At 39.4% G+C, this 24593-nt stretch overlaps 1 protein-coding gene across 9 annotated transcripts in view; it reads right to left on the minus strand.

Moving 5' to 3' along the window:
- The window catches only part of mcm8 (minichromosome maintenance 8 homologous recombination repair factor), a 409889-nt gene that overhangs the window by 177336 nt on the left and 207960 nt on the right, over positions 1-24593 (minus strand). For 8 of the 9 annotated variants that reach the window (XM_058059051.1, XM_058059053.1, XM_058059049.1 and 5 more), the window contains one exon: positions 2502-2584. The gene's annotated coding sequence lies outside the window, so the exon portion shown is untranslated. Of the gene's footprint in view, positions 1-2501; positions 2585-9115; positions 9206-24593 lie in introns of all 9 variants that reach the window. The other variant, XM_058059054.1, reaches the window with a different exon arrangement.

Here is a 24593-nt window from a genome sequence, read left to right on the forward strand (position 1 = left end):
TGACTGGTGATACCAGGATGGAACAGTCTTATTGGACTTCCTGGTTCAGACATTTAACTAAGGGCTGTATATCAATTTGTGTACTTCTGTTCTTACACTTCAATATATATGTTATGTACACTGTGTACTTACTCCCGGGGGGATTTGACAGGATTCACTCATCAAATTGTAAAATCAAACAATTGTATTTATCCACTCCATCTTCTTCTTCTTCTCTCCTTTTTAATTGTGAATTACTCAAGTTACTCCCTTCTGCTATGTAACCTAAATGGCGATAACCGAGGGTGGTTGGGTTTCAATCTGGGGTGTGTTGAGTGCAACATCCGAGGACTATTGGTACACTGCATTTTGCCGTACTTGTAGTCAAAACACTCTTTAAGTATTGAAGTCTGAGAATTGAAACACAACCAAAAAATGGTCGCATTAGTCAGAGCGCCACTGATGCGTTTTCCTGTCATGTGCACACAATGACGCAAGATGACAGCTTTCTTAACAAAGGACTTTTATCATATGTTCATGTGACAGTCACAATGCGATTAAATGAAGTCTACTGAAGTCATCTACATTGACTTCCAAGCGTATAGAAAGTCATTCAGGATGGCAAACCCAATGCCAAACACTTCAAATTATGATATGATGAAGTACAATTCTGATACTTTCTGGCACATTACTTATAATGATCTGTCATCATTCACAAAAAAAAAGTCCTGATGACTCTTCAAGAGTATGTTGTTAGAGTTCTTATCCACGACTTCTATACAAAATTATGTCTGGGCTAAAGACTTTTGAACCAACGTCCTCTAGCTAAATTGTGAAGGTCCATTATCAGCAAAGACGTGGGCAGTTAATCACTTTAATTAATCTTACAGGCTTTTATCAAACACATAATAAGCAGCCACCAGTGGAGGGGAAAGAGAGGAAGAAAATGATGACAGCTTTACAAATTCATCAGCAGCGGATGGGAAGGACAGGCGACGAGAGGAGGAAATGAAGGGAGGACAAAGGAGGAGAGCAGACAGATGTTGTGACAATAGATGTCGACTTTGTGGATAATCCTCCATTATTCTGCTTGACTTCACAGGCGCCAGGCGTCCGCATAGGAGCTCCGTATGGGCTTATAAATCTGTGGGGTTTAGTTTTACAACGCTCGTCTTTGCATACGCTTGATTTCACGAGCAATCTTATATCATAGTCATGCACAGGTCAATAAAATCTCAACTGGGGAATAGTAGGACTCCAATTTTGTACCGAAAAGTACGATCCGCAGTGAATGGATCAGTGAACAGCATCGAAATAAATACATGTAACTTTGCAAACTTTTCTAGAGACAAAGACTTTGTTCCTGTTCGATAGAAAAATAACAAAAACACCACCTCATGTACAAAAACCGTAACTTGGATTATCTAAATTCTAGAGTTCGACATGTTTTTAAAAATAATTTAAGATTTATTTGTGGTCATCCGAGTTTAAACTGTGGACTTGATACGGAGCCTTGTGGGACACCTAAATATGCTAATGTCTCTTTTCGTGCAGCAACTAAATGTAACACACTAAGACAGACTCTATGAAGAAAAATATTATAAAATATGTTTGTTCCACCTGCAGATAAATGAAATGATAACACAGAGGTCACTGATGTTTGAGCTGTTCTAGTTGTTCCACAACAAAGTCCTCCAGTCTTGGGAACAGAAAAAGGCCATTCCTTGTATTTCTTCTGGGAGAAGTAAGGACTATAGTCCAACCTCGGCAGACTTTTGAACGTTTAAATGATAATGAAAATCACCTGTTATTAATACTATATTCTATTAGATTAGATATTTCCTTAATTTATGAGTAGCGATGCGGTCATTTTGATTGGCTACATCTAATTCTAATTTAGTGAAGGTCTTCAGCAGTTTTTACAGCCAAATTACACCTAAATGTGAAGTTCTCATCAATCATCATGATGACAGCGGTGGTCATCATGATGACAACGATGGCTGAACACTTGATGTATCGGAAGCATATCATTACGCAGCAATAATGAGCAGCCATGTTCCCACTACACACAAAATCAAAATCATTAGGGGTGTCGTCCTAATCCTGCCCGGGACAAGACAGGGTCTTCTTGCTGCCCACAAGTGACCACAAGTGAATGTGCATTACTTAATGTTTTACACCAATTAGACAGGAGAAAATGTCAGGAAATGAAATGACGGATACAAAGGAAGAAGAGGCGAGATAAAGCATGGAAGAGGACGGTCGCAAAGAAAGGAAAGATGAGGAGAAAGAGATTGAAGGGGCAGGGTGCATTGATTAGAATGTGAGGGCCTGTGCAGGCGTGTGTGTGTGTGTGTGTGTGTGTGTGTGTGTGTGTGCTCTCCCCAGACTTTGAATTAATGAGAATCTCAGATGAGAGAGGGTCATCATGACTTGCATGCAAATGACACAGTGGACAAGCGGGCACATGCACGCCCTCGATGTCTCACAGCAACACAACATGCTTCCGAATTCAGACTCACCGTGATGGTGGAACTCTGCTTGTGTTCATCTTAATGTCTTTAGGTCGATTACAAGCCACGGTAACTCTTCAGATCCCGAGCCGCTGTGGACGAAAGGGTGAAACTGTCTCAAAAACATGCACTCAGACTCTGTTGCCTGTGCTATTATATTTCTGACCAATACACTGCATGGTGGTGTTGTTTAATCCTAAAGTTCGACTCTCATGAATCACACTGACTGTCAAAAATCACCCACTGTAACTTTAGGGCTTTTGGCTAAATCACCAGAAAATTAGGCACACACATTTACGGGACTGAGAAGCGTGTGTGGAGAATTTAAGCAAGGTTGGTTGAAAATCATGGCTGCTATCAAGCAAAATGTCTTTACACACATAAGCAGGACATAGCAAATAATTGTATTGCACAATGCCGTATACAGTTATGTGTATAATGGCTCACAAGTCCGACTGAAATACCCAATGACCAATGACTTTTCCAGCCTTAAAAATCCCGTGCCAGCGGTCGATAACGGCTGGTCTCCGTGTAAAGCTCATCAAACGTGACGATGCTGTCACCATCTAAACAAATTGTGAAGTTTGGCAAACGCACGGACGGGATGATTGAGGTGCAGAAACGTGTCCGAGGGGGCGTTCACAGCAGGAATGTTTTCCGTGCTTCATCCCACACGTCAAGCCTTTGCTGCTGTTCTTCCCCGTGCATGACCAATTTATATGTTCACCAGTGAGCGGGCAGTGAGAAATAAAGCAAGGGAAAATGGATAGGCTATATCAGTACGAGCAAAGCTAAGAAGGTCAGTGGCCATGCAGACATCTGTGGATCTTTCCAATATGGATGACCCACTTACACAACTCCAGGATGGACCAAATATTGCGACTCAATAACATCAGTGTGTTGCCGCGAGGAAGTTGACAATGAGGCGGAATAGATGTTAGCATAACTGGGGTCGGTATCTGGTCTGACCACCATTTGCCTCAAAAACCATGCATGGTCCCATGTTGCAAAGATTCCTGGAAGCTAGTTCTTGCATGGCTAGCATACTGACCAGAATTGCCATCCATTGAGCATTTTTGGGATGATCTGGATCGGCGTATGGAATATTTCAGGCAAATAGTGGTCCCACCAGATACTGACTGGTTTTCGGATGCCTCCAATAAAAATACAATATACAAAATATATAAAAACTGTGGTACTCTTCTCCATATATCAGAAATTTCCTCTTCCATCTCTTTCAAATACATTAATTCATTCATGCTGGAGCCTATCCCAGCTGTCCTTTGGGCGAAAGGTGGGGTACACCCTGGACTGGTCGCCAGCCAATCACAGGACACATATAGACAAACAACCATTCACACTCACATTCATACCTATGGACAATTTGGAGTCGCCGCTTTCAAATACAGAATCCATAATTTAGAAAATAAAAAAAATGTAATATGTTAGCTCTCATCAAGTGTTTTTTTCAGACAGGAGTGCCATACAGTCCATTACCCCAACTAATTTACCCATTCAATAAGCATCACGTTGGATCAGCCTGACTGTACTCGACTGAAAATGTCAACATCAACTTAACTAGCCTCATCTAATGGATGATTATGAAGGAACTTTGATGAATGATGATGGTTAATTGCTTGGTTGGCAGGTACAGTAGCATCGCTAATTAATCCCTCATGCAAAGAGAATGGTTATCGTTTGTGCTATCTTGTAGATAACAAAAACACTACAAACGGATGCGCAATACCATAAACTCTCTCGAGCAGAAGTAATTCCACCGAGCAGAAGACGACAGAATTTACGTGCATGCTTTATTTCGTCTTCTACAGTGTTGGTAACACTATGTTCTGTCTGCGTCTCCGTTTACAGAACCACAGGTAGGTGCATCTTATATAGCTTAGCATCACGGTCCACAACTGCAAAACAACACTTCCTCATTTTACACCAATCAGGTTCACGGCAAGCACGGTGCATGGCAATTTGTTGTTTCATGTTTATTACTTAGCTAATACAGTAAACCTTGGATATATCGGATTCAATTGTTCCCACTGGTTTTGTCCGATATAAGCGAAATCCGTTATATGCGTATACCGGAAAATGTCAGTTTTACGCATATATCGGATTTATATCCGGTATATGCGTAAATCGGATTTTATCCGTTATAAAAAGGCACTTCCTTGACTATGTTTCCAATGTACCTGGACGCGCAGGCAACGCTGCAAACGCTGCAAACGCTGCAAACGCTGCAAATGACATCGTATAGCGGCCTGTCACGATTCGGCGAATCGGAGCGCCACGATGCGGCCATCCGATATATGCGAGGGAAATTTAATGGAAATGCATTGGAACGGGACAGGAGATTTTGTCCGAAATAGGCGAAATCCGTTAGAAAAAATCCGATATATGCAATGAATTTTTATTGGAAATGCATTACAGAAAAATCGGTTCTTTTTTATCTGTCCGTTGTGAGCAAATTTCCGATATATCCGAGTCCGATATATCCGAGGTTTACTGTATATACCATTGTGTTCAACTTGCATGTCACAAAACTCAGTCACCGCTTCATCGGTTTGTCCTTGGTATCTGTTAATATGTAAACAATACCCAAACCTACTCGAATGATGTACCTACTACAACACCTACTTTGTCAGTTTGGCTGTCATAGAGTGTTAGCAGTACATGCAGCACAATGTCATTTAGTGGAGAGGACCACTTGACCAGCACTGATGGAGTACCAGCATCAGTTGGAGAACAACACACACCTCACTCTATGTCCGCGACAAAACAACATTTCAGATAAATGTGCTCTCTCACACACACACACACACACACACACACACACACACACACACTCAAACACAATCAGCTGTTATAGAAAAGCTCGACACACTCGATAAACAGAGTAGCCTGCCAAAAAAGGTGCTTCTTCCCACACACTGGTGGAGGAGGGCACTTGAACCTCTGGAGTCATTTTGTGTTCGCACACACACACCACTTTTTTGTCTGCACGTGGGTGGAAGGGGAGGGACAGACTCCTAACAGTAATATATTAAGATGACTTTTTAAAGTAGTGTGTTGGATCACTGTGCTGATGAAGCACTTGAGGTAGTGAAAAGGATGATTATACACCTTCCAGGCTTTCTAACACATAAAGGGACCTACACTGCAACTGTTTTATTTTTTTTTCCCAAAAATGCAACATTTGATTTTTGTTATTGACTTCATACTGTGGGCAGTGGTCAAAGTTGACGAAGCACCAGATCAATTTCAAATCTAAAAGCTGTACTGGATGGTATCTACTCCAATAAGTTGTATTTGACAGCTTTTTCTATTTGAAGGGGAAACAGTGGAATCCTAAATATGTATTTGTGATTCAGCATTCATGTCTATGCAATTTGGGGGGATTTTTAGTTTTAAAAAAAAACAAACTTGGCTGTTTTTTTAGTAAAAAAAAACAAAACAAAACATCCCATTCACCCTAAGAAGCTACAGCACGAAATGCACAGAATAATAAAACATACATACAATAACTGCACTCACTATCAAACCGGAAACTAAATCAGTGGTATCGCACATCACTGAAATTAATATTTCCGTAGTTAGGGCATAGAAACCCTGTTTAAGATATTCTAAATACATTTGTAATATTATTAGAGCCCTGCAAACATGTCATCTTTACACTCACTATAATGTAACCAGGCCATGGGATCACTGCAAGGGCATAAGACATGTCTGCTGCTAGCATAGCAAGCTTCCGAGCTAACTATTTTGCCTCTTCAATTTACTTATTCTAAACTTAAAGAAGTAATTCCAACGGAGTGAGGAAGAAGGACAAAGTAAAAAGCCCAAAACTTACCACTTCCACATGGAATGGGAGGATAGCTTTTACATTTTCATCATTATTTATTTTTATCATTCATACAAAGTGAAGGTAATGTAATATAACCTCATGTCTCATATATGGCATAACATTTTTTGACTATTGATAGGCCATGGTTAACCATGAAACAGCTATCACTTATTCATTTTTAATTTTTGAAAAACTGCAATGAGTGAGGGAGCAATGTTCGAATAGTTCAGTGTGAATATGGCCTTGTTTTTTTGTAGTTTTGGTATAAAACTAGTGTTAACGTCACTCAGGCAAACTATGCAGTAATAACACTAATATGTCTGACTCTACCTTTGTCAAAACAGTGTGAGATCACTGGAGTATACGATGTACGTAAAAGAGAAGTACCATGGCAGGTACTTTTAAAAATAACACAGCGTCAATATCTCTATCACGTCCTCCTCCTCCTATTCTCTTTTTGACATTGCTTTATTTTTTGACTCCTTTCCTTCCCCGCTGCACCATCCACTTCATTCATGTTAAAGAGCACATGAATAAAGCATGACATTATCACAGTCACTGTGTGTGCATGTGTGTGTGTGTCTTCCAAGACACTATAGCGCCAGGCCAGTCAAGTGTACACAAGAACACACTCATCTTTATCAAATGAGATAAAAGTGCCTACTCGGACCCTCCTTATAGCAACACTGACCTTCATCTGTGCATTAGCCGTGCTGGAGAAGAAGGGTCTCCAGATAAGAGTGTTGTTTTCATACATGTTAACACTGCGTGTCGTCTTATCACAGGTGCATGCGTTGTCTGTATTTGTGTGTGCATTGATGCTTCCTGGCTCAAGGTGATAGTCAATTGTCGACATGCCTGGACCTGAAATCATTTGTTTCATCGATGGTGACCAAAAAGGAGGAAGGGAAACCAAAGCATTTTTTGCCAAAATGCTGACATCATGGTTACTTAACAGTGGTAACAGTCTCAAATCGTGACTGATTGTAATATGCATGCCAGGCCAGTAAGTGGTGATGTTACTGAATAAAAAAAGCACACATACATACAGTATGTTGTCACCTACTTCATACCACAGTGGATGGATGAGATGTGTGATGTGTTTTGACTGGTTGTTCAGATGGAAATTACCATTAAAATATGAGGTTAGAACACATATTATTGTTTTTTGGTTGGAGGGTCGCGGGGGGTGCTGGAGCCTATCCCAGCTGTCTTTGGGTGAGAGGCAGGGTACACCCTGGACTGGTCGCCAGCCAATCACAGGGCACATATAGACAAAAAACCATTCACACTCACATTCATACCTATGGACAATTTGGAGTCTCCAATTAACCTAGCATGTTTTTGGAATGTGGGAGGAAACCGGAGTACCCGGAGAAAATGTTCTGCACGGGGAGAACATGCAAACTCCACACAGAGATGGAATTGAACCCTGGTCTCCTAGCTGTGAGGTCTGCGCGCTAACCACTAGACCGCCGTGTCACCCTTCACACAGATTATTAAAAAAAAATAGTCTTACAGATCACTTACACACATACACAGTACACACATATTGCTGAATAATAATAAATAAATAAAAACTGACCAATCCATGTTAGTTTCAGACTTAAAATGTAAACAAAAGACTTGAAAAGAGTTGTTTTTTTTTCTCCATATTTTCATGGAAAAATGCTTCACCTCAACAAGGTACGGTCAGCAAGACTGCCCAGAGTGGAAAAGACAGGAAGAAAAGCTTGAGTCACTGAGAAACGGTAAACCTAGAATGCTAATAAGCATTAACCCCGCCCACCCCAAAAAACAAAAAAAAAATCGGAAATTGACAGTTGGAAAATATCTGCATTTCATTTTTCTACAAAAAAGCCAATATCGGCACATCCGTAAATATGATTCATTATTAAATTTGAGGAAACACGTCTAGAAATGACTGAAATAAAGCTATTACTAATGTTAGCCTTGCATGGAGGTTGCACTAATCTAGACTCCATAGTCTCCACTTTGCTGCAGGAGGCCCTCACTCTCCTCTCTGTTGCATTGTTATAACAATAAAGGTTAATCCACACTTCCTACTATTTTCAGACTTAAATGTACCCTACTGTAAGCCCCACCCATTTTAAATGAAACCACGCCCACATCATGAGTATGCCCCGCCCACTCCATGTACGGATACGGATGCAGATCATTCAGATGGGTGAACAGATACAGATACAGGTGTACTCTCTAATTCATAAGATTAAAGTCAATGAGATTAAATAGATTTAAAATGAGATTAAAGTCAATTAATCACACATATCTCTGCATCGTTTGTGTGAGCAGTCATGTTGAAAACTAATGATTTCTTTGCAACGATCTGGAAATAAACGTCGACTGGCAGCTTGTAGCAACACCACTCCTCTGCAAGTTTGCTTGACAATATTTTAAAGAAACCACAAACCATCCAATAATTGTAAAATACCTTTTCAGCAAGCAAGTAATAGCAGAGACAAAATGAGTCGTTCATAAAATGAGCACAGATGACAGTCAGCTGCCGACTGTGGGAACACAGACAGCTGTATTTAAAGGTGGCACTTAGTCGACATCCTAATATTCATGCGGCAGTAATGAAGAACCGCCATTAAACTCCAGTCAAGATTATTAACATAAATGTGTCTGCACGTGTGTATTACACGGTAAAACCATGTGAGGTTGGCAGTAAGTCCTATTTAGCATAGCCTCGAGAGCACATCAAACACATCATTAGTAGGCTAGCATTCTTAACGGGAAGCGCCTACCGTACTGACAGAATGTTCCTTTGCTTCTTTTCCTCTTCTAATACATCCTCATCTTCCTCTTCTCCTCTTTTAATCACACCAACCAATGTTATCATCTGTAAAGTAAAATGAGCAATGTTAGCTAATTTAAGCTAGCTTGAGAGCTACACCAGCATGTTAGCTAAAAAAACAGCCTGGAACTGTGAATATAAATACTAATAGCTTAAGCTTAGCTTGTACATCTCTAAAGTAAAATGAGCAATGTTAGCTAATTTAAGCTAGCTTGAGAGCTACACCAGCATGTTAGCTAAAAAAACAGCCTGGAACTGTGAATGTAAATACTCATAGCTTAAGCTTAGCTTGTACATCTGTAAAGTGAAATGAGCAATATTAGCTAATTTAAGCTAACTTGACAGCTACACCAGCATGTTAGCTAAAAAAAAAACAGCCTGGAACTGTGAATATAAATACTAATAGCTTAAGCTTAGCTTGTACATCTCTAAAGTAAAATGAGCAATGTTAGCTAATTTAAGGTAGCTTGAAAGCTACACCAGCATGTTAGCTAAAAAAACAGCCTGGAACTGTGAATTTAAATACTAATAGCTTAAGCTTAGCTTGTACATCTCTAAAGTAAAATTAGCAATGTTAGCTAATTTAAGCTAGCTTGAGAGCTACACCAGCATGTTAGCTAAAAAAAACAGCCTGGAACTGTGAATTTAAATACTAATAGCTTAAGCTTAGCTTGTACATCTCTAAAGTAAAATTAGCAATGTTAGCTAATTTAAGATAGCTTAAGAGCTACACCAGCATGTTAGCCATAAAAAGCAACCTGGAACTGTGAATGTAAATACTCATAGCTTAAGCTTAGCTTGTACATCTCTAAAGTGAAATGAGCAATATTAGCTAATTTAAGCTAACTTGACAGCTACACCAGCATGTTAGCTAAAAAAACAACCTGGAACTGTGAATATAAATACTAATAGCTTAAGCTTAGCTTGTACATCTCTAAAGTAAAATGAGCAATGTTAGCTAATTTAAGCTAGCTTGAGAGCTACACCAGCATGTTAGCTAAAAAAACAGCCTGGAACTGTGAATGTAAATACTCATAGCTTAAGCTTAGCTTGTACATCTGTAAAGTGAAATGAGCAATATTAGCTAATTTAAGCTAACTTGACAGCTACACCAGCATGTTAGCTAAAAAAAAACAGCCTGGAACTGTGAATATAAATACTAATAGCTTAAGCTTAGCTTGTACATCTCTAAAGTAAAATGAGCAATGTTAGCTAATTTAAGGTAGCTTGAAAGCTACACCAGCATGTTAGCTAAAAAAACAGCCTGGAACTGTGAATTTAAATACTAATAGCTTAAGCTTAGCTTGTACATCTCTAAAGTAAAATTAGCAATGTTAGCTAATTTAAGCTAGCTTGAGAGCTACACCAGCATGTTAGCTAAAAAAAACAGCCTGGAACTGTGAATTTAAATACTCATAGCTTAAGCTTAGCTTGTACATCTCTAAAGTAAAATTAGCAATGTTAGCTAATTTAAGCTAGCTTAAGAGCTACACCAGCATGTTAGCCATAAAAAGCAACCTGGAACTGTGAATGTAAATACTCATAGCTTAAGCTTAGCTTCTACATCTGTAAAGTAAAATGAGCAATGTGAGCTAATTTAAGCTAGGTTGAAAGCTACACCAGCATGTTAGCTAAAAAAAAAAAAAAACAGCCTGGAAGTGTGAATGTAAATACTCATAGCTTAAGCTTAGCTTGTACTTTTATTAAAAGTTTGCTACATAAAGTGTACTTTAAAAGCACACCTCAGTAGGAATACAATCCAATTGGAGTCACTTTCATGGCGTTCTTTATGCCTCACTACGCTATGAAACACCCAGCAGAGACAACCTTTTTACAAATGTGCCCGCCGTGTAAAATAAGGTTCACAAAAAGACACAAATACACTCTGAATAAACACCACTTGTGAGTTTGCATAGCAGAAAATTGCTTTGCGTTGCGTTTAAAACAACAGCGTAATGATCCTTACAAAGTAAAAAAAGATGCTAAATGTGTTCTTGCTGAACTTCTTGCGAAATATTTCAGCACGGGATGAGTCTATGTAACAATCTGGACGGAGAAACAGTTGTGTAATGATGCAGAAATGATGGATAAAATGTTGTGTCATGCTGTTTATTTGAGGAGAAAAGTACAGTGGAGTTTTGTATAAGAAGGCAATAAATGTTTTGGGAACATGGAGGCAGGATACAATGGAACAAAAGAATAGTGTTTACATTTGTTTTTTTTCAGATGTCAAGAAAAATAAGTACATAAAAGGGATTATAAGACATAAAGAGAGTCAGAAGAAGCTTGACTGTTTTGTCGGTATTTGTTCTGTCTGTCTCTGACATCAGTCAAGACGGCACTGCTTCCTTTCAAAGTGAGTCACTGTCATTTAAATGTCTGGGCAGGGGCGCCAAAACTTTCCCACTTAGGGACACTTTTATATGTTTTGAACATTAAAAAGGACATATTATGCTATTTTTTGGCTATTTATATTGAAATATCTTCCAGATTCTGTACCTCTTCCTGCTGTGTTTCCATGGACTTCCGGTCTGTTTAATTTACTTACTCCACCCACGGCCCTCGTCTAGGTACACTCACTCCGCTGTGATTGGTCACACTATGAAATGCTCCAGAGAACTTCTGGATACATAGGTCAGCGTTTACTGAGCGCAGACAATCTGATGCCCATCAGATTGTAAGTCCATCCATCCCTCCATGCTGAAGCCTATCCCAGTTGACTTCAGGCAAGAGGCAGGGTACACTCCGGACTGATCACCAGCCAATCACAGGGCACATATAGACAAACAACCATTCACACTCACATTCATACCTATGGACAATTTGGAGTCGCCAATTAACTCGAAGACAGGGATAGGCTCCAGCACTCCCCGCGACACTCGTGAGGAAAAAGCGGTAGAAAATGAATGAATGAATGAGGACTGGTAGTGCTGTAATATTTGGATGGAGGTTTCTTTGGGTCCTTTCCAGTGTTATCTCCCTGCTGTTGAGCTCAGTCATTTAGGTGTATACTGACGGCAAACTGTCCTAAGTCATTGGACTAACATATTTGTTTTGTGGTGTGGACTGGTGGATCTGGCGGTCTGTCTCCTCTCCAGCCGAGTCAATCAATCTGCCTTTTTTTTTTCCCACTAACGAGCACATTGAAACAGAGGGGAAGAATGTCAAAAGCGAGAACAAAAGACTTGAAAAAGAGTTGTTTTTTCTCCACATTTACATGGAATAATGCTGCATGTCATCATGGTATGGTCAGCAAGAGTTCCCAGAGTGGGAAAGACGGGAAGGAAAGCTTGACTGTGAACCTAGAATGCTAATAAGGAAAAAAAATCTGTATACAACACACATAAATCGGCTGATATTGGTATCAGAAATTGACAGTTGGACAATATCACATTTTGGTTTTCTACAAAAAAAAGCCAATATCGGCACATCCGTAAATATAAGTCATTATTAAATTTGAGGAAACACGTCTAGAAATTACTAAAATAAAGCTGTTACTAATATTAGCCTTGCATGGTGGTTGCACTAATCTAGACTCCATAGTCTCCACTTTGCTGCAAGAGGTCCTCACTCTCCTCTCTGTTGCATTGTTATAACAATAAGGGTTAATCCACACTTATTTCCTACTATTTTCCGACAAAAAAAAATAAAAGCGACCCCAAGAGGCCTATGCTGCACAGCAAGGAGAAAATGCCTCACCAGTCATGGTGTTTGCTGAGCCAATGTTTTATCAAACTGCTGTCATAAGCCATTTATTAAAAGTTTACTCATTGCCCACCCTTGGAGAGACTGGGCGGTTATGCTATCATTTCCCGGCTGTTATTTTTTTTATTTTTTTCACGGAGAAACACTTCAGGAGTTGACCTTTAGTGTGAAATCATTAGCCATTTTCTTTACTGCTCCTCTTTTCAATGCGCTCCTCCCTCTTTCTCCTCCACATGGATTCGGTTTCAGCTTTATTTTGTGTTCTTTTTACGTTGGAGAGTGAAGCTGGAGGTGACGAGGACTTTCTGGTTGGAAAAAAAATATGACACTGATGGTATTTAATTGAAATGTGACAGCATCAAAAGCATGTCAAATACTTGAGGAACGTACAGTACTGTTATTACTGTGAAACTATGACAGTAGTACTATCAAAACTATGTTTATAATCAAACTATGGAATGTATTCCATAGTTCATAGCCACTTCAAGAAACAATACAAGCAGTTGATGTTTGCTAAATACAAGGATGAAGAGTCTTGAACCAGTCATGATGTGCTATACATATCACTATATTGACAGTTACTATGGTAACCATTATGTCATTGGATGGTCATATCACCTCGTACTTCGGTACGGGACAAAAAATTTAATTAATTCATTCATTCATTTTCTACCGCTTTTTCCTCACAAGGGTCACGGACAAAAAATGTAAAAATTAAAAAAACAAACCAAAAAAACCTGAAACTATATTAGGAAAGCAGGAAGTGAACAAATGTAACAGTTACTGATTGTAAAAGTACCAGATGGAGGGGTAGGATTTAATAAGCTTTGCTTCTTCCTACTCCTTTTGGACATGTGGAACTGTGAACTGATTATGTGATGCATTCAATTGTTAGACCAAGTTTACCGTACATTTATGGTGTTCCCCCTCACAAAGCCATGTGACCAGATGTGTGCACAAGCGCCCAAACACAACACAACAAAAAAAAACAACACAAGACAACGCTGGCTAGCCACCGCTCGCCGTCCAAACATCCGCCATTCATATCCCAGCATGCACCGGCCAACTCGCTGCGATGCCGTCAGCCCCCGAATGTGCACAACAACACTCCTTTTATGGCTATGTGCACGGCCTGCTGGGAAATATGTGCTTTAGTGACAAAAATGCATTAATCACGCCAGGGAAATAATTTAGGATACACAGTCACGAGGACATAAAAGCTGCCATGATACACAGATGCACACTCATTTAAGCGTACACACACACACACACACACACGTACACACTTCACATTGCTCTTATTGCTGTCACACACACAAACACACACAGAATGAAGTTGTTTCCTGGGGGAAAGTTAGAAATGTGCACACACACATTAAGTAATGAAAAATCCACATTTATTCATTATCCAATGCCACCAAGAGATTATTCTTTTATGCCAGCTGATTAAAAATGATCCAGCAGCAGGAAAATATAATGGCGCATTTGTTTTTCTTTCATTAGGATTTGTTCAACCCAGTAATGAATGAGCACACACACACACACACACACACACTCTCAGTATTCCACGAAAGAAGCTTTGATTCATTGAACAAGAGACGAGCTAAAAGACACCAAAGCCAAACCAAGTGAACATCAAGTACAATGTTGTTAGCAAGGTTGTTTTGTCTGTAGCTGCCAAAAAAATCAATACACTCACCAAGTTGTCCGACATGACCTTGTCACTTCCCATTCTGTGTGGAAGTGGTACATTTTTGGCTTCTTACTTTGTCCTTCCACACTCAGTTTTAAACATATTTTTAAGTTGAGAAGAAATAAATTGGAGGCTAAATAGTTAGTTTGGTGGATGTTAAAGCGGCGGCCATGTCTTGGGTCCTGTAGCAGTGTGCAAAGCCGTGAAAACAAAGCTATATTTGTTCGTTTTTTTTATATTCAGTATAGTTATTCCAGACTCCATTCACTGTGCAATATTTGATCAAGCTTCATGTGCAATATTAAGGCTCTAAGTGCAATATATTAAGTTCTAATTGAAGTATTTCTATAATGCCTCATATTAATTCACTAGCAAGATCTCATAGTATATAGACTGTTCATATATTTCATATTATGTGCATACTGTATTTGTATGCAACTCTGGGTAAAATTGTTGATTTGTTAATACTTGGGTTGTTTATATTTATTATTGTTTATATTGTTTATACTATCTATTATTTTTTTATATTGTGTATTTTGTACTGCTTAACTGATTCTGTACTCTTGCTGCTGTGCGCTGCAAATTTCCCCACTGAGAGACGAATAAAGGCATATCTTATCTCATCTTATCTTATCTATCAGTATTGATGGAGCGTACGTCTATTTATGTCATATTAATGGTAGCTCATGTAATATAAGTAATAATGCATATATAAATACTGTAATATATAATGTATAATGTAATGTAATATATAATATAATATAATAAATAAGGGCCCTGTGATTGGCTGCCGACCAGTCCAGGGTGTACCCCGCCTCTCGCCCGAATACAGCTGGGATAGGCTCCAGCACCCCCGCGACCCTTGTGAGGAAAAGCGGTAGAAAATGAATGAATGAATAATAAATAAGGTAATATAAGTATAAAGGTGACCGAGGTGTTATTTAACCTTGGCAGGGCTCTAATATTTAATCTTAATAACCTATTAAAATGTCCTAAACAGGTTTTCTATACTCTAACTATGAAAATATTACAGTTACTATAACATTGGATCCTATTTTGCGGAACTTCACAGATAATGGTCAATTAACCGTGATAAACGAGGTCCGACTATATAGACTTTTCACTCCATATTTCTGCATGCTATCATGTCATGACCGATTTTTGTTTACACAACTATTACATATTCTACTTGTAGTACACAATTGAATACTTTTAAAGGGGAGTCGCCTGCTTGCCTGAGGAATAGATAATACGCAACAGCCCATAACGCTTAAAGATCTAACATGCACAGACGCATACAAATGTTGGAAAAATCAGGCAGCAGGAGCAGCTTTGAGACCAAAACACATATGATTCCCAAGAGGCGTGGACAAGGACCACGCTGCCCCAAGGAACCACATCAAAGAGGAGGATCAAAGCGAGACCCGTACAAGTCCACGTGGGGCAAGCCCTATCTATATCTGTCGGTTAGAGCATGAGGAATATTAGACATTTTTTGAGAGCAGTTGTAATAAGCCGACATGTTATTCCTTCTCGAGAAGGTCATTCGGAATTTTATTGTATTTATTGATAGTGAATCTAACATTGTCCGACATAAACAAAAACGCTGAGAAGGGTCAAGTCTGGGCCTTCTAGGATCACCCTCTTGGTTTTTCCCTTCACGGACCAACAACGGGAGTCGTAAGAGTATCTTTTTTGATGGCTGCATTCGCCACAATTCCGCCGCGTCCCTATGGACCTGCCTCGCCGCCTGAGCTGTCTGATTTTTTATTTTTTTTAAACCCTGCTTGTAAAAGCTGTGTAGTACATCAAAATTTGAGCATGTTTTTCCAGCACTTGGAGGAAAGTCAAGTCTACTGACAAAGTGAGTGAAGCTGAATGGAAAGTAGTCTATTAACGCTACATCAACTTTGCATTGCGTTTTAATGATATATGTAGTAATACACCAGAAACCGTACGTCCTAGTACAATCTACATTTTAATCCTGAGGCCTTAAAGTGACCTACAGCAGGACTTCATTGCCAGTAGACTTCTTTAAAACCTTTTTATTTTCAATTCTTCAGAGGCCAAACATGATCTTGGTGCCATGTAGGCAGATGTATAATAAAGACAAATGACCGCACTCAGCAGAGAAAGGGTGGTCCGAGACAGAGAGGAAGCTTGGTAAGTTATGTTAGCACTGCTCAGGTTTCCCTCTTTGAAACACAATAAGAGTGAGCGGTATATACACACACACACACACACACACACACATATATCCAGCAGGCTGCATGCTCTATATCCACTTTATCTGACCAAGCTTGATTAAAGCAGGCCGCTTTTACTTTTTAAGGCTTTGTGGAGACCATCAGTCATCATGTGTATGATTCATTTGGTTTAGATTTGAAACTCGACAAAAGTGGAACCTCGAAAAGTTAAACACAATCTGTTCCGGAACGCTGGTCATCATCCAGATTTGTTTGGATTAGGAAACAATGCTTCCCATAGAAAATAACAGATATGGGAATACTTGTGCTTCCATAATTGCTTCCATAGGCAAAGTCAAATTTTAGCATTCTTATGCGTCATACAAGTGTAAAAAGAAGTGAAGCGGTGTTATTAGTATAGTGTTATGTTAACTTTGCCAACACGTAAATCGGAGCATGTATATGAAAGGTTGGTCTGTTTTGTAGGTTTGTATGCAGTCAACTTGTGCAAATAGTTTATTTTGTCATTTTTGTCTTAGCTTAACTTGCATAACTACTTAGCTTTGCTTCTTCCTACTCCTTTTGGACATGTGGAACTGTGAACTGATTATGTGATGCATTCAATTGTAATCTGATGCATGTTCAAATGAAATAAAACCATTACCATTACCACAGCTTAGCTGTACTTAACTAGTATAACTTTTAATGCTGAAGCCAAATAATCATTTGTAGTATGTATGTATACAGTCTGATTGGTGTTGTCATTTGTTCACCTGACCATAAATGTGGCGCCCCTGCTGGGGGGTTTAGTATAGTGCAAGTCTCAAGTCAAGACATGTAAGTCCAGGTGAAGTGTCAAATCAAGGCAACGGAAGTCGAGTAAAATCCAAAGTCATGAAAATTGTGAGTCGAGTCCACACAATGCTACCCATCAAGCTGTGCAAGAAATTTCAAGTCAATGTTACTTGTAGGGTTCAAAGTTTGGTGTTTAACAACAGTATCACCATTTGGTGGCACACATTCGGGGTTTATGTTCATTCATTTTCTACCACTTTTCCTCACGAGGGTCGCGGGGGTTGCTGGAGCCTATCCCAGCTGTCTTCTGGCGAGAGGCGGGGTACACCCTGGACTGGTGGCCAGCCAATCACAGGGCACATATAGACAAACAACCATTCACACTCACATTCATACCTATGGACAATTTGGAGTTGCTAATTAACCTAGCATGTTTTTGGAATGTGGGAGGAAACCGGAGTACCCGGAGAAAACCCACGCATGCACGGGGAGAACATGCAAACTCCACACAGAGATGGCCGAGGGTGGAATTGAACCCTGGTCTCCTAGCTGTGAGGTCTGCGCGCTAACCACACGACTGCCGTGCAGCCCGGGTTCATGTTTTGAATTATTATTTTTTTCTCTTTTGTGTGCAACGGTTCAGGAGTAGGAGCATAACACAGTGGGTGGTCTTACGTGTAACTGAATGATGTCACCATAGTTTTATGTATACTTATTGAGGAAGTAGAAAAACTACCGGCAGGGAGCATCAGCAGATTGGAGGCAATGTTATTTAATTCTTCATCGATAAACGATCAATGCAGTGTGCTTATTGCCAGTGTGGCTCTAAAGTGAAGCAGTAATGGAAGGAGTTGAGGAATACCCAAGAATTTGAATATGGAATATGAATCTGATCAGCAGGTATGTAGACAGTATTTATTTAGTAGGAGAAGGGAGGTTGTGACTGGAAGCCAGACAGCAGGGTGGAGGGGAACAGGGGGCTTTTTTTGTGGTACTGTTGGGTCTTGAGGGATGGGGAGGGCGGGATTAGGGAAAATGATCTGGGATAGAAGGAATGGTAAAGAAAGAGAGGGTGGGGGGGAGAAAAGAACGTTGAGCCGGGCCGTGAAAGACGTTCTTTGTTTGGCGCGATCTCCATGAAAGCTAAAAATATCACAGACAGTGGTCACCACTTCCTGTCTGCCCACCACGTACGTGATAGTGCAGATGTTGTGGATCTGTTTGTGTGGATTGTCTCTCCTTAGTAAGGTAAGATTGAGGTTTAACCTCAAGGGATCAAGTCCTCACCTCGTCATACAGACACACACACACACACGGGAAGGATTAGGCCATAAAGGACGGTCACCAAGCTACAAAGCTAACTAGTTAGCCACTCCAATTTAGATCATTTGCACGGAGTAGGGAAGAATGACAACCTAAGAAGCCAAAAATTAACCACTGCCACACAGAATGAGAGGACAACTTTTGGTCACTCTGTTATGTCGGACATGCCATGGCTGACTACACACAGTAACGGACAGTAACCACTAGCATAGCAAGCTACAAAGCTAACTAGTTAGCCACTCCAATTTAGATCTTCTGAATGGATTAGGGAAAAATGACAAAGTAAGAAGCCAAAAATTAACCACTGCCACACGGAATGGGAGGATAACTTTTTGTCGCTCTATTATGTCGGACATGCCATGGCTGACTACACACAGCAACAGACATTGACCACTAGCATAGCAAGCTACAAAGCTAACTAGTTTGCCACTTCAATTTATATCTTCTGAATGGAGTAGGGACTAATGACAAAGTAAGAAGCTTTAACCACTGCCACACGGAATGGGAGGATAACTTTTTGTCACTCTATTATGTCGGACATGCCATGGCTGACAAGACACAGTAACGGACAGTCACATCTAGCATAGCAAGCGACAGAGCTAACTAGTTAGCCACTTCAATTTAGATCTTCTGACTGGATTAAGGAAAAATGACAAAGTAAGAAGCCAAAAATTAACCACTGCCACACGGAATGGGAGGATAACTTTTTGTCACTCTATTAAGTCGGACATGCCATAGCTGACTACATACAGTGCAATGTAATATAACTTCATGTTGCATCAATGTAACATTACTGACCAGAATACTACATGTAACTTGTCTTTCAATATTTTTTGACTAATAATAAGCCATAGTCCAGACATCATTTAATCATTATTTTTTGACAAAGCATTTATTTATCTTCCCTTCTGTAGACATGGTTTGAGGTAAGATGGAGCATTGATTGCAAAACAACATCAAACTCAGCACTGACCACATTGATTGAATACGCAGTTAAAAAAAACAATTTTCCTCAAGACCAATCATTTAATATTTTCAGTGTGTACTTTTTTTCTACTCAAGAAACAACAAGAATGTCCAGCATGCCACCAAAGTAAAGATTCAGATTTTCATCTGACATTTAGACAAGATGACTTCTTGTAATGTCAAATCTTATCACCCAAAACCTGCACTCAAATGTACGATTCTGTTTATAAGCACAGATAAAAATATCCCCATAAAGTGGATGGACAGAAAGTGTCTGTTGAAGCAGGAAACCTGACCCGAGTGTTTGCCACTGCGTTTGTGGTCAGTCTGATCTCTTGTACAAACAATTCACCATGTTACCATATTTACACTACACATAACGAGAGTCATGTTCAATGTGAAAAATGTGAATTATGAAGGAATTCGGTACATTTTTCATGTTTCTATGAAACGATGTGAAAAAAAAATGAATGTCAGTGAAGGTAGGCCGCTAAAGAGAGACAGATAAAAGGTTGCGGTGAAATATGAACAGGAAGTAGGAGCGTGGGGGAAGAGATAATAGCTTGATACGGTCTTAAGGTTTCTGAAACATGAGACTCAGTTCTGTGGGAGATCTTACAATGAGGAGCACGGAACGCTTAATAATGGATTCAAGCACATGTACAAATTCTCACAGTGAAGCCTTAACCATAACATAATAGATTCCTAAGAATCTTTCCTCAGAACTTTTAAACAAATAGTCGTACCGATATAAAACCCATTTTAAAACATCAATTTTTGATGGGTGAACTTTTCAGCTGTACCACTTCCACACTTCTATATGGGGGTTTTATCAAATAATGACAATTACCATAACTATAAGAAGACAGCAGATTAATTCAATGACGTTTCTTCAGATTTTTTAGGGGTGAATCTTCCAATTTCATAACCCATGTCTGTTACACCCGCAAACGTAATAACTGCCCACAAATGTAATAAACCACAAACGTAATACAAATCTGCAGCTTTGAATGTAATAATCCCGCAAATGTAATACATTTCCCACAAACGTAATAAAATTTGCCTACTGCAAACATAATACTGAATTTCCTAATTATTACATATGTTGGAAAGTGAAAATCTGTAAATGTAATAACTTCCCACAAATGTAATATGAGACAAAATAATAATCTTTGTGGTTGTTGTTTCTTTTTTTAATGAGGGAGAAGGTGTGGATGTGATTGAGGATTTTAACAAGATAATTCTTTTTTTTTTCTTTTTTTTGTGGAAAAAATATTATTCAAAGAGTATCATTTGAATACATTAAAAGAATCTTTAATTATTAAATTATAATTTATTTTAAATTTTAAAAGATAACATAATTGTGATAATTTCAATTGTTTTAATAAAATTATTATTACTATTATTATAATTTAATATTTCTTTTGATTATTTCTTCCCCATATACACACAAAATCACACATACAATAATATACTGTAACTAAAATGCAAATGTACGTCCACAAACAAAATGTAATAATTTCCTGCAAATGTAATAGTTATTACCCATTTCCTGCAAATGTAATAATTATTACATTTCCTGCAAATGTAATAATTATTACATTTCCTGCAAATGTAATAATTATTACATATCCTGCAATTGTAATAATTATTACATATCCTGCAATTGTAATAATTATTACATATCCTGCAAATGTAATAATTATTACATTTCCTGCAAATGTAATTATTGTAATTATTACGTTTGCAGTGGGCAAATTTTATTACATTTGTGAGAAATTTATTACATTTGTGAGAAATTTATTACATTTGTGGGATTATTACATTCAAAGCTGCATATTTGTATTACGTTTGTGGTTTATTACGTTTGTGGGCAGTTATTACGTTTGCGGGTGTAACACATGTCTTTCCACTAAGAATTTTGGAGGTTCCGTTTAAGACATTGTGTTGATTTGTGAACTGACAAAGGTGCTAATGCTAATAAAAACAAAAGAAAAACATCTTCCATTGTTGCATTTTGTTTACAGTGTGGTCTTCCTCTTTTTTGTTGCATTCCTTGGCACCTGACACAATGATGTCTGACTTCTTCCCAAGAGCCATCACCACCCTGAACTCAGACATACGAACGTACCCGGTCATTAGCATAATGCAAATGTGCATTATTTCCATCACTGCCTCTGTTACTACCTCAATCATATTTATTTATTTAACAACCCAATACAATACACTCATATGTGATCTGTATACACCAGTTATTATTTGCACTATGACCCATTTATCATTGCACTAAAATTAATATATCTGCAATATGTCTGCTCCTGCATATGCTCCTGTGCAATACTATGTGTATATTTTGGATATCTTGTATATATCTTGTTAAATTGTCTTTTTTACTCTACTCTACTATACTTTTTTTTTTTAACTTGACTACTGCACTGAAAGGAGAAGCTCTCCAATCTTGTTGTACATCTTGTATAATGACAATAAAGGCCATTCCATTCCATTCCATTCCATTCCAACACTTGAAATCCCAAACCTTCGTTGGACTCGACCATTGGTGGAAACATGGTTCAAAAGTAAGAGTCTCCGCTAGGTAACACGGCACAGTTCACAACATTCATTCGTTCTTGTTGACCAAAGCAGTGACAAGTGCTTAGTTCATTCAAGTTCTACTTAGCGGGTTTCCTGTCCCTGTTAGTCTTTTCAGAGAGACGTTCTCCCCGGTAATGAAACGAGAGAGGGGTCTTTTCATATTCCATAAGCCCTGAACCGGGGGAAGAATAGGATTATGTTTGCCGTCTTCAGAGAGCGGTGGAACAAGATGCTGTAAGGAAATTGTTTTATGGTGGCATGAATGGTCAGAGGCAGACAAATGACACGAGCTAGGAGGGGAGACGAAGACACGTTGGGGAGGAAAAAATGGATGGGAAATGGAGAAACGTGGTGACCTAAATAAAAGGGCGTGATGAAGAACGACTTATTCAAAGTGAATCAGTTCCACCAGCCCATGATCTCCTCTCAGCCTCCATGTGCCTTTTTTTTTCTGCCTCTTTTTGTCCGACTTTCCGTCCCCTGATTCTCTCTTTCTAGCACAAACACAAATAGTCCTAAATGTCACACGACTCCACATTCTCTCTCAGTTTTTCTCAGGAGGTTTCTCTCTTTGGAAAATGGAAGAATCAGGAGGGTGAGACGACTGCATGGAGAGATTGGGGCTGCAGGAGCTAGTGTGAAGACTCCAGATGACGACCTTTGCGCTTTGGGACAATGTTTAAAAGCGAAAGGCTGACGGAAAGCTGAAGGAACTGAGTTTGTGAGACCAACTGAGACTTGTTAAAAGTGCAAGTGTTTATTTTAAACATTCAAAGTTATGCAGAACATAGTTTGCATTTTTAGGTAAAATTAGGAGTAGCTACTCTAGTGTTACATGCACTCGGTTAGAATATGTCAACGACACAGGTGTAACATGGAGTTATCCAAAATAGTCAACCCCAACATATAGTACAACAGAATATACTCTAAATTTGATAATCCACATATGTAGTTTTTTCAACTTCAAAATATACCCTCAAATTAAGGTGTAGTGATTTGTGTTCTGGGCTTTGGAGCGGATGCCTTGGGTTCGAACATCCACTCATAAGCATCATCCATATTCAGGAAGGACAACCGGAATATAAAGGACTCAAGCCAAAAATCAGTATCTGGATCAAAAAGATCCATTACGGTGACTCTGTAATCCGGAAAAAGCCAAAAGAAAAATGGACAAAAAGTGGCCCACAATCCAAGATAATCATAAAAGTCATCATAAAAAGTAAAGAGTCCCAGAACATACACCAAAACTAAGGAACTAAGTAGAGTTGGATAGAATATACCCTAAACCCAAAGTAACCCTAAGGCTGAACTACACTTGAATACACTGTAACCCAAATGTATCACACAGTCAATCAACCCAAACTACTACCTCAAAGAAGATCATATCCATACACTGCCATACATCAAAACCCAGAAAGTGACTTTATGTACAATGAACTGAAATCCACCTTGAACCAGAAGTAGAATGTGGATTCTCCAAGGAAATAGTTCAACCGAATATTCATTCACTCATTTATTCATTTTCTATCGCTTATCTTCACGAGGGTCGCGCGGCTGCTGGAGCCTATCCCAGCTGTCTTCGGGTGAGAGGTGCGGTACACCCTGGACTGGTCGCCAGCCAATCACAGGGCACATATAGTCAAACAACCATTCACACTCACATTCATACCTATGGACAATTTGGAGTCGCCAATTAACCTAGCATGTTTTTGGAATGTGGGAGGAAACCGGAGTACCTGGAGAAAACCCATGCATGCACGGGGAGAACATGCAAACTCCACACAGAGATGACCGAGGGTGGAATTGAACTCGGGTCTCCTAGCTGTGAGGCCTGTGCACTAACCACTCACCGCCGTGCAACACACTCCCGAATATCCATTCATTCATTTTCTACCGCTTTTCCTCACAAGGGTTGCGGGGGTGCTGGAGCCTATCCCAGCTGTCTTCGGGCAAGAGGCTGGGTACACCCTGGACTGGTCGCCAGCCAATCACAGGGCACCTATAGTCAAACAACCATTCACACTCACATTCATACCTATGGACAATTTGGAGTCGCTAATTAACCTAGCATGTTTTTGGAATGTGGGAGGAAACCGGAGTACCCGGAGAAAACCCACGCATGCACGGGGAGAACACACAGAGATGGCGTGATGAGGGTGGACCATAGTTTGCC

Source organism: Doryrhamphus excisus, chromosome 20 (genome assembly GCF_030265055.1).
Source record: "Doryrhamphus excisus isolate RoL2022-K1 chromosome 20, RoL_Dexc_1.0, whole genome shotgun sequence".
Lineage (NCBI taxonomy): Eukaryota > Metazoa > Chordata > Actinopteri > Syngnathiformes > Syngnathidae > Doryrhamphus > Doryrhamphus excisus.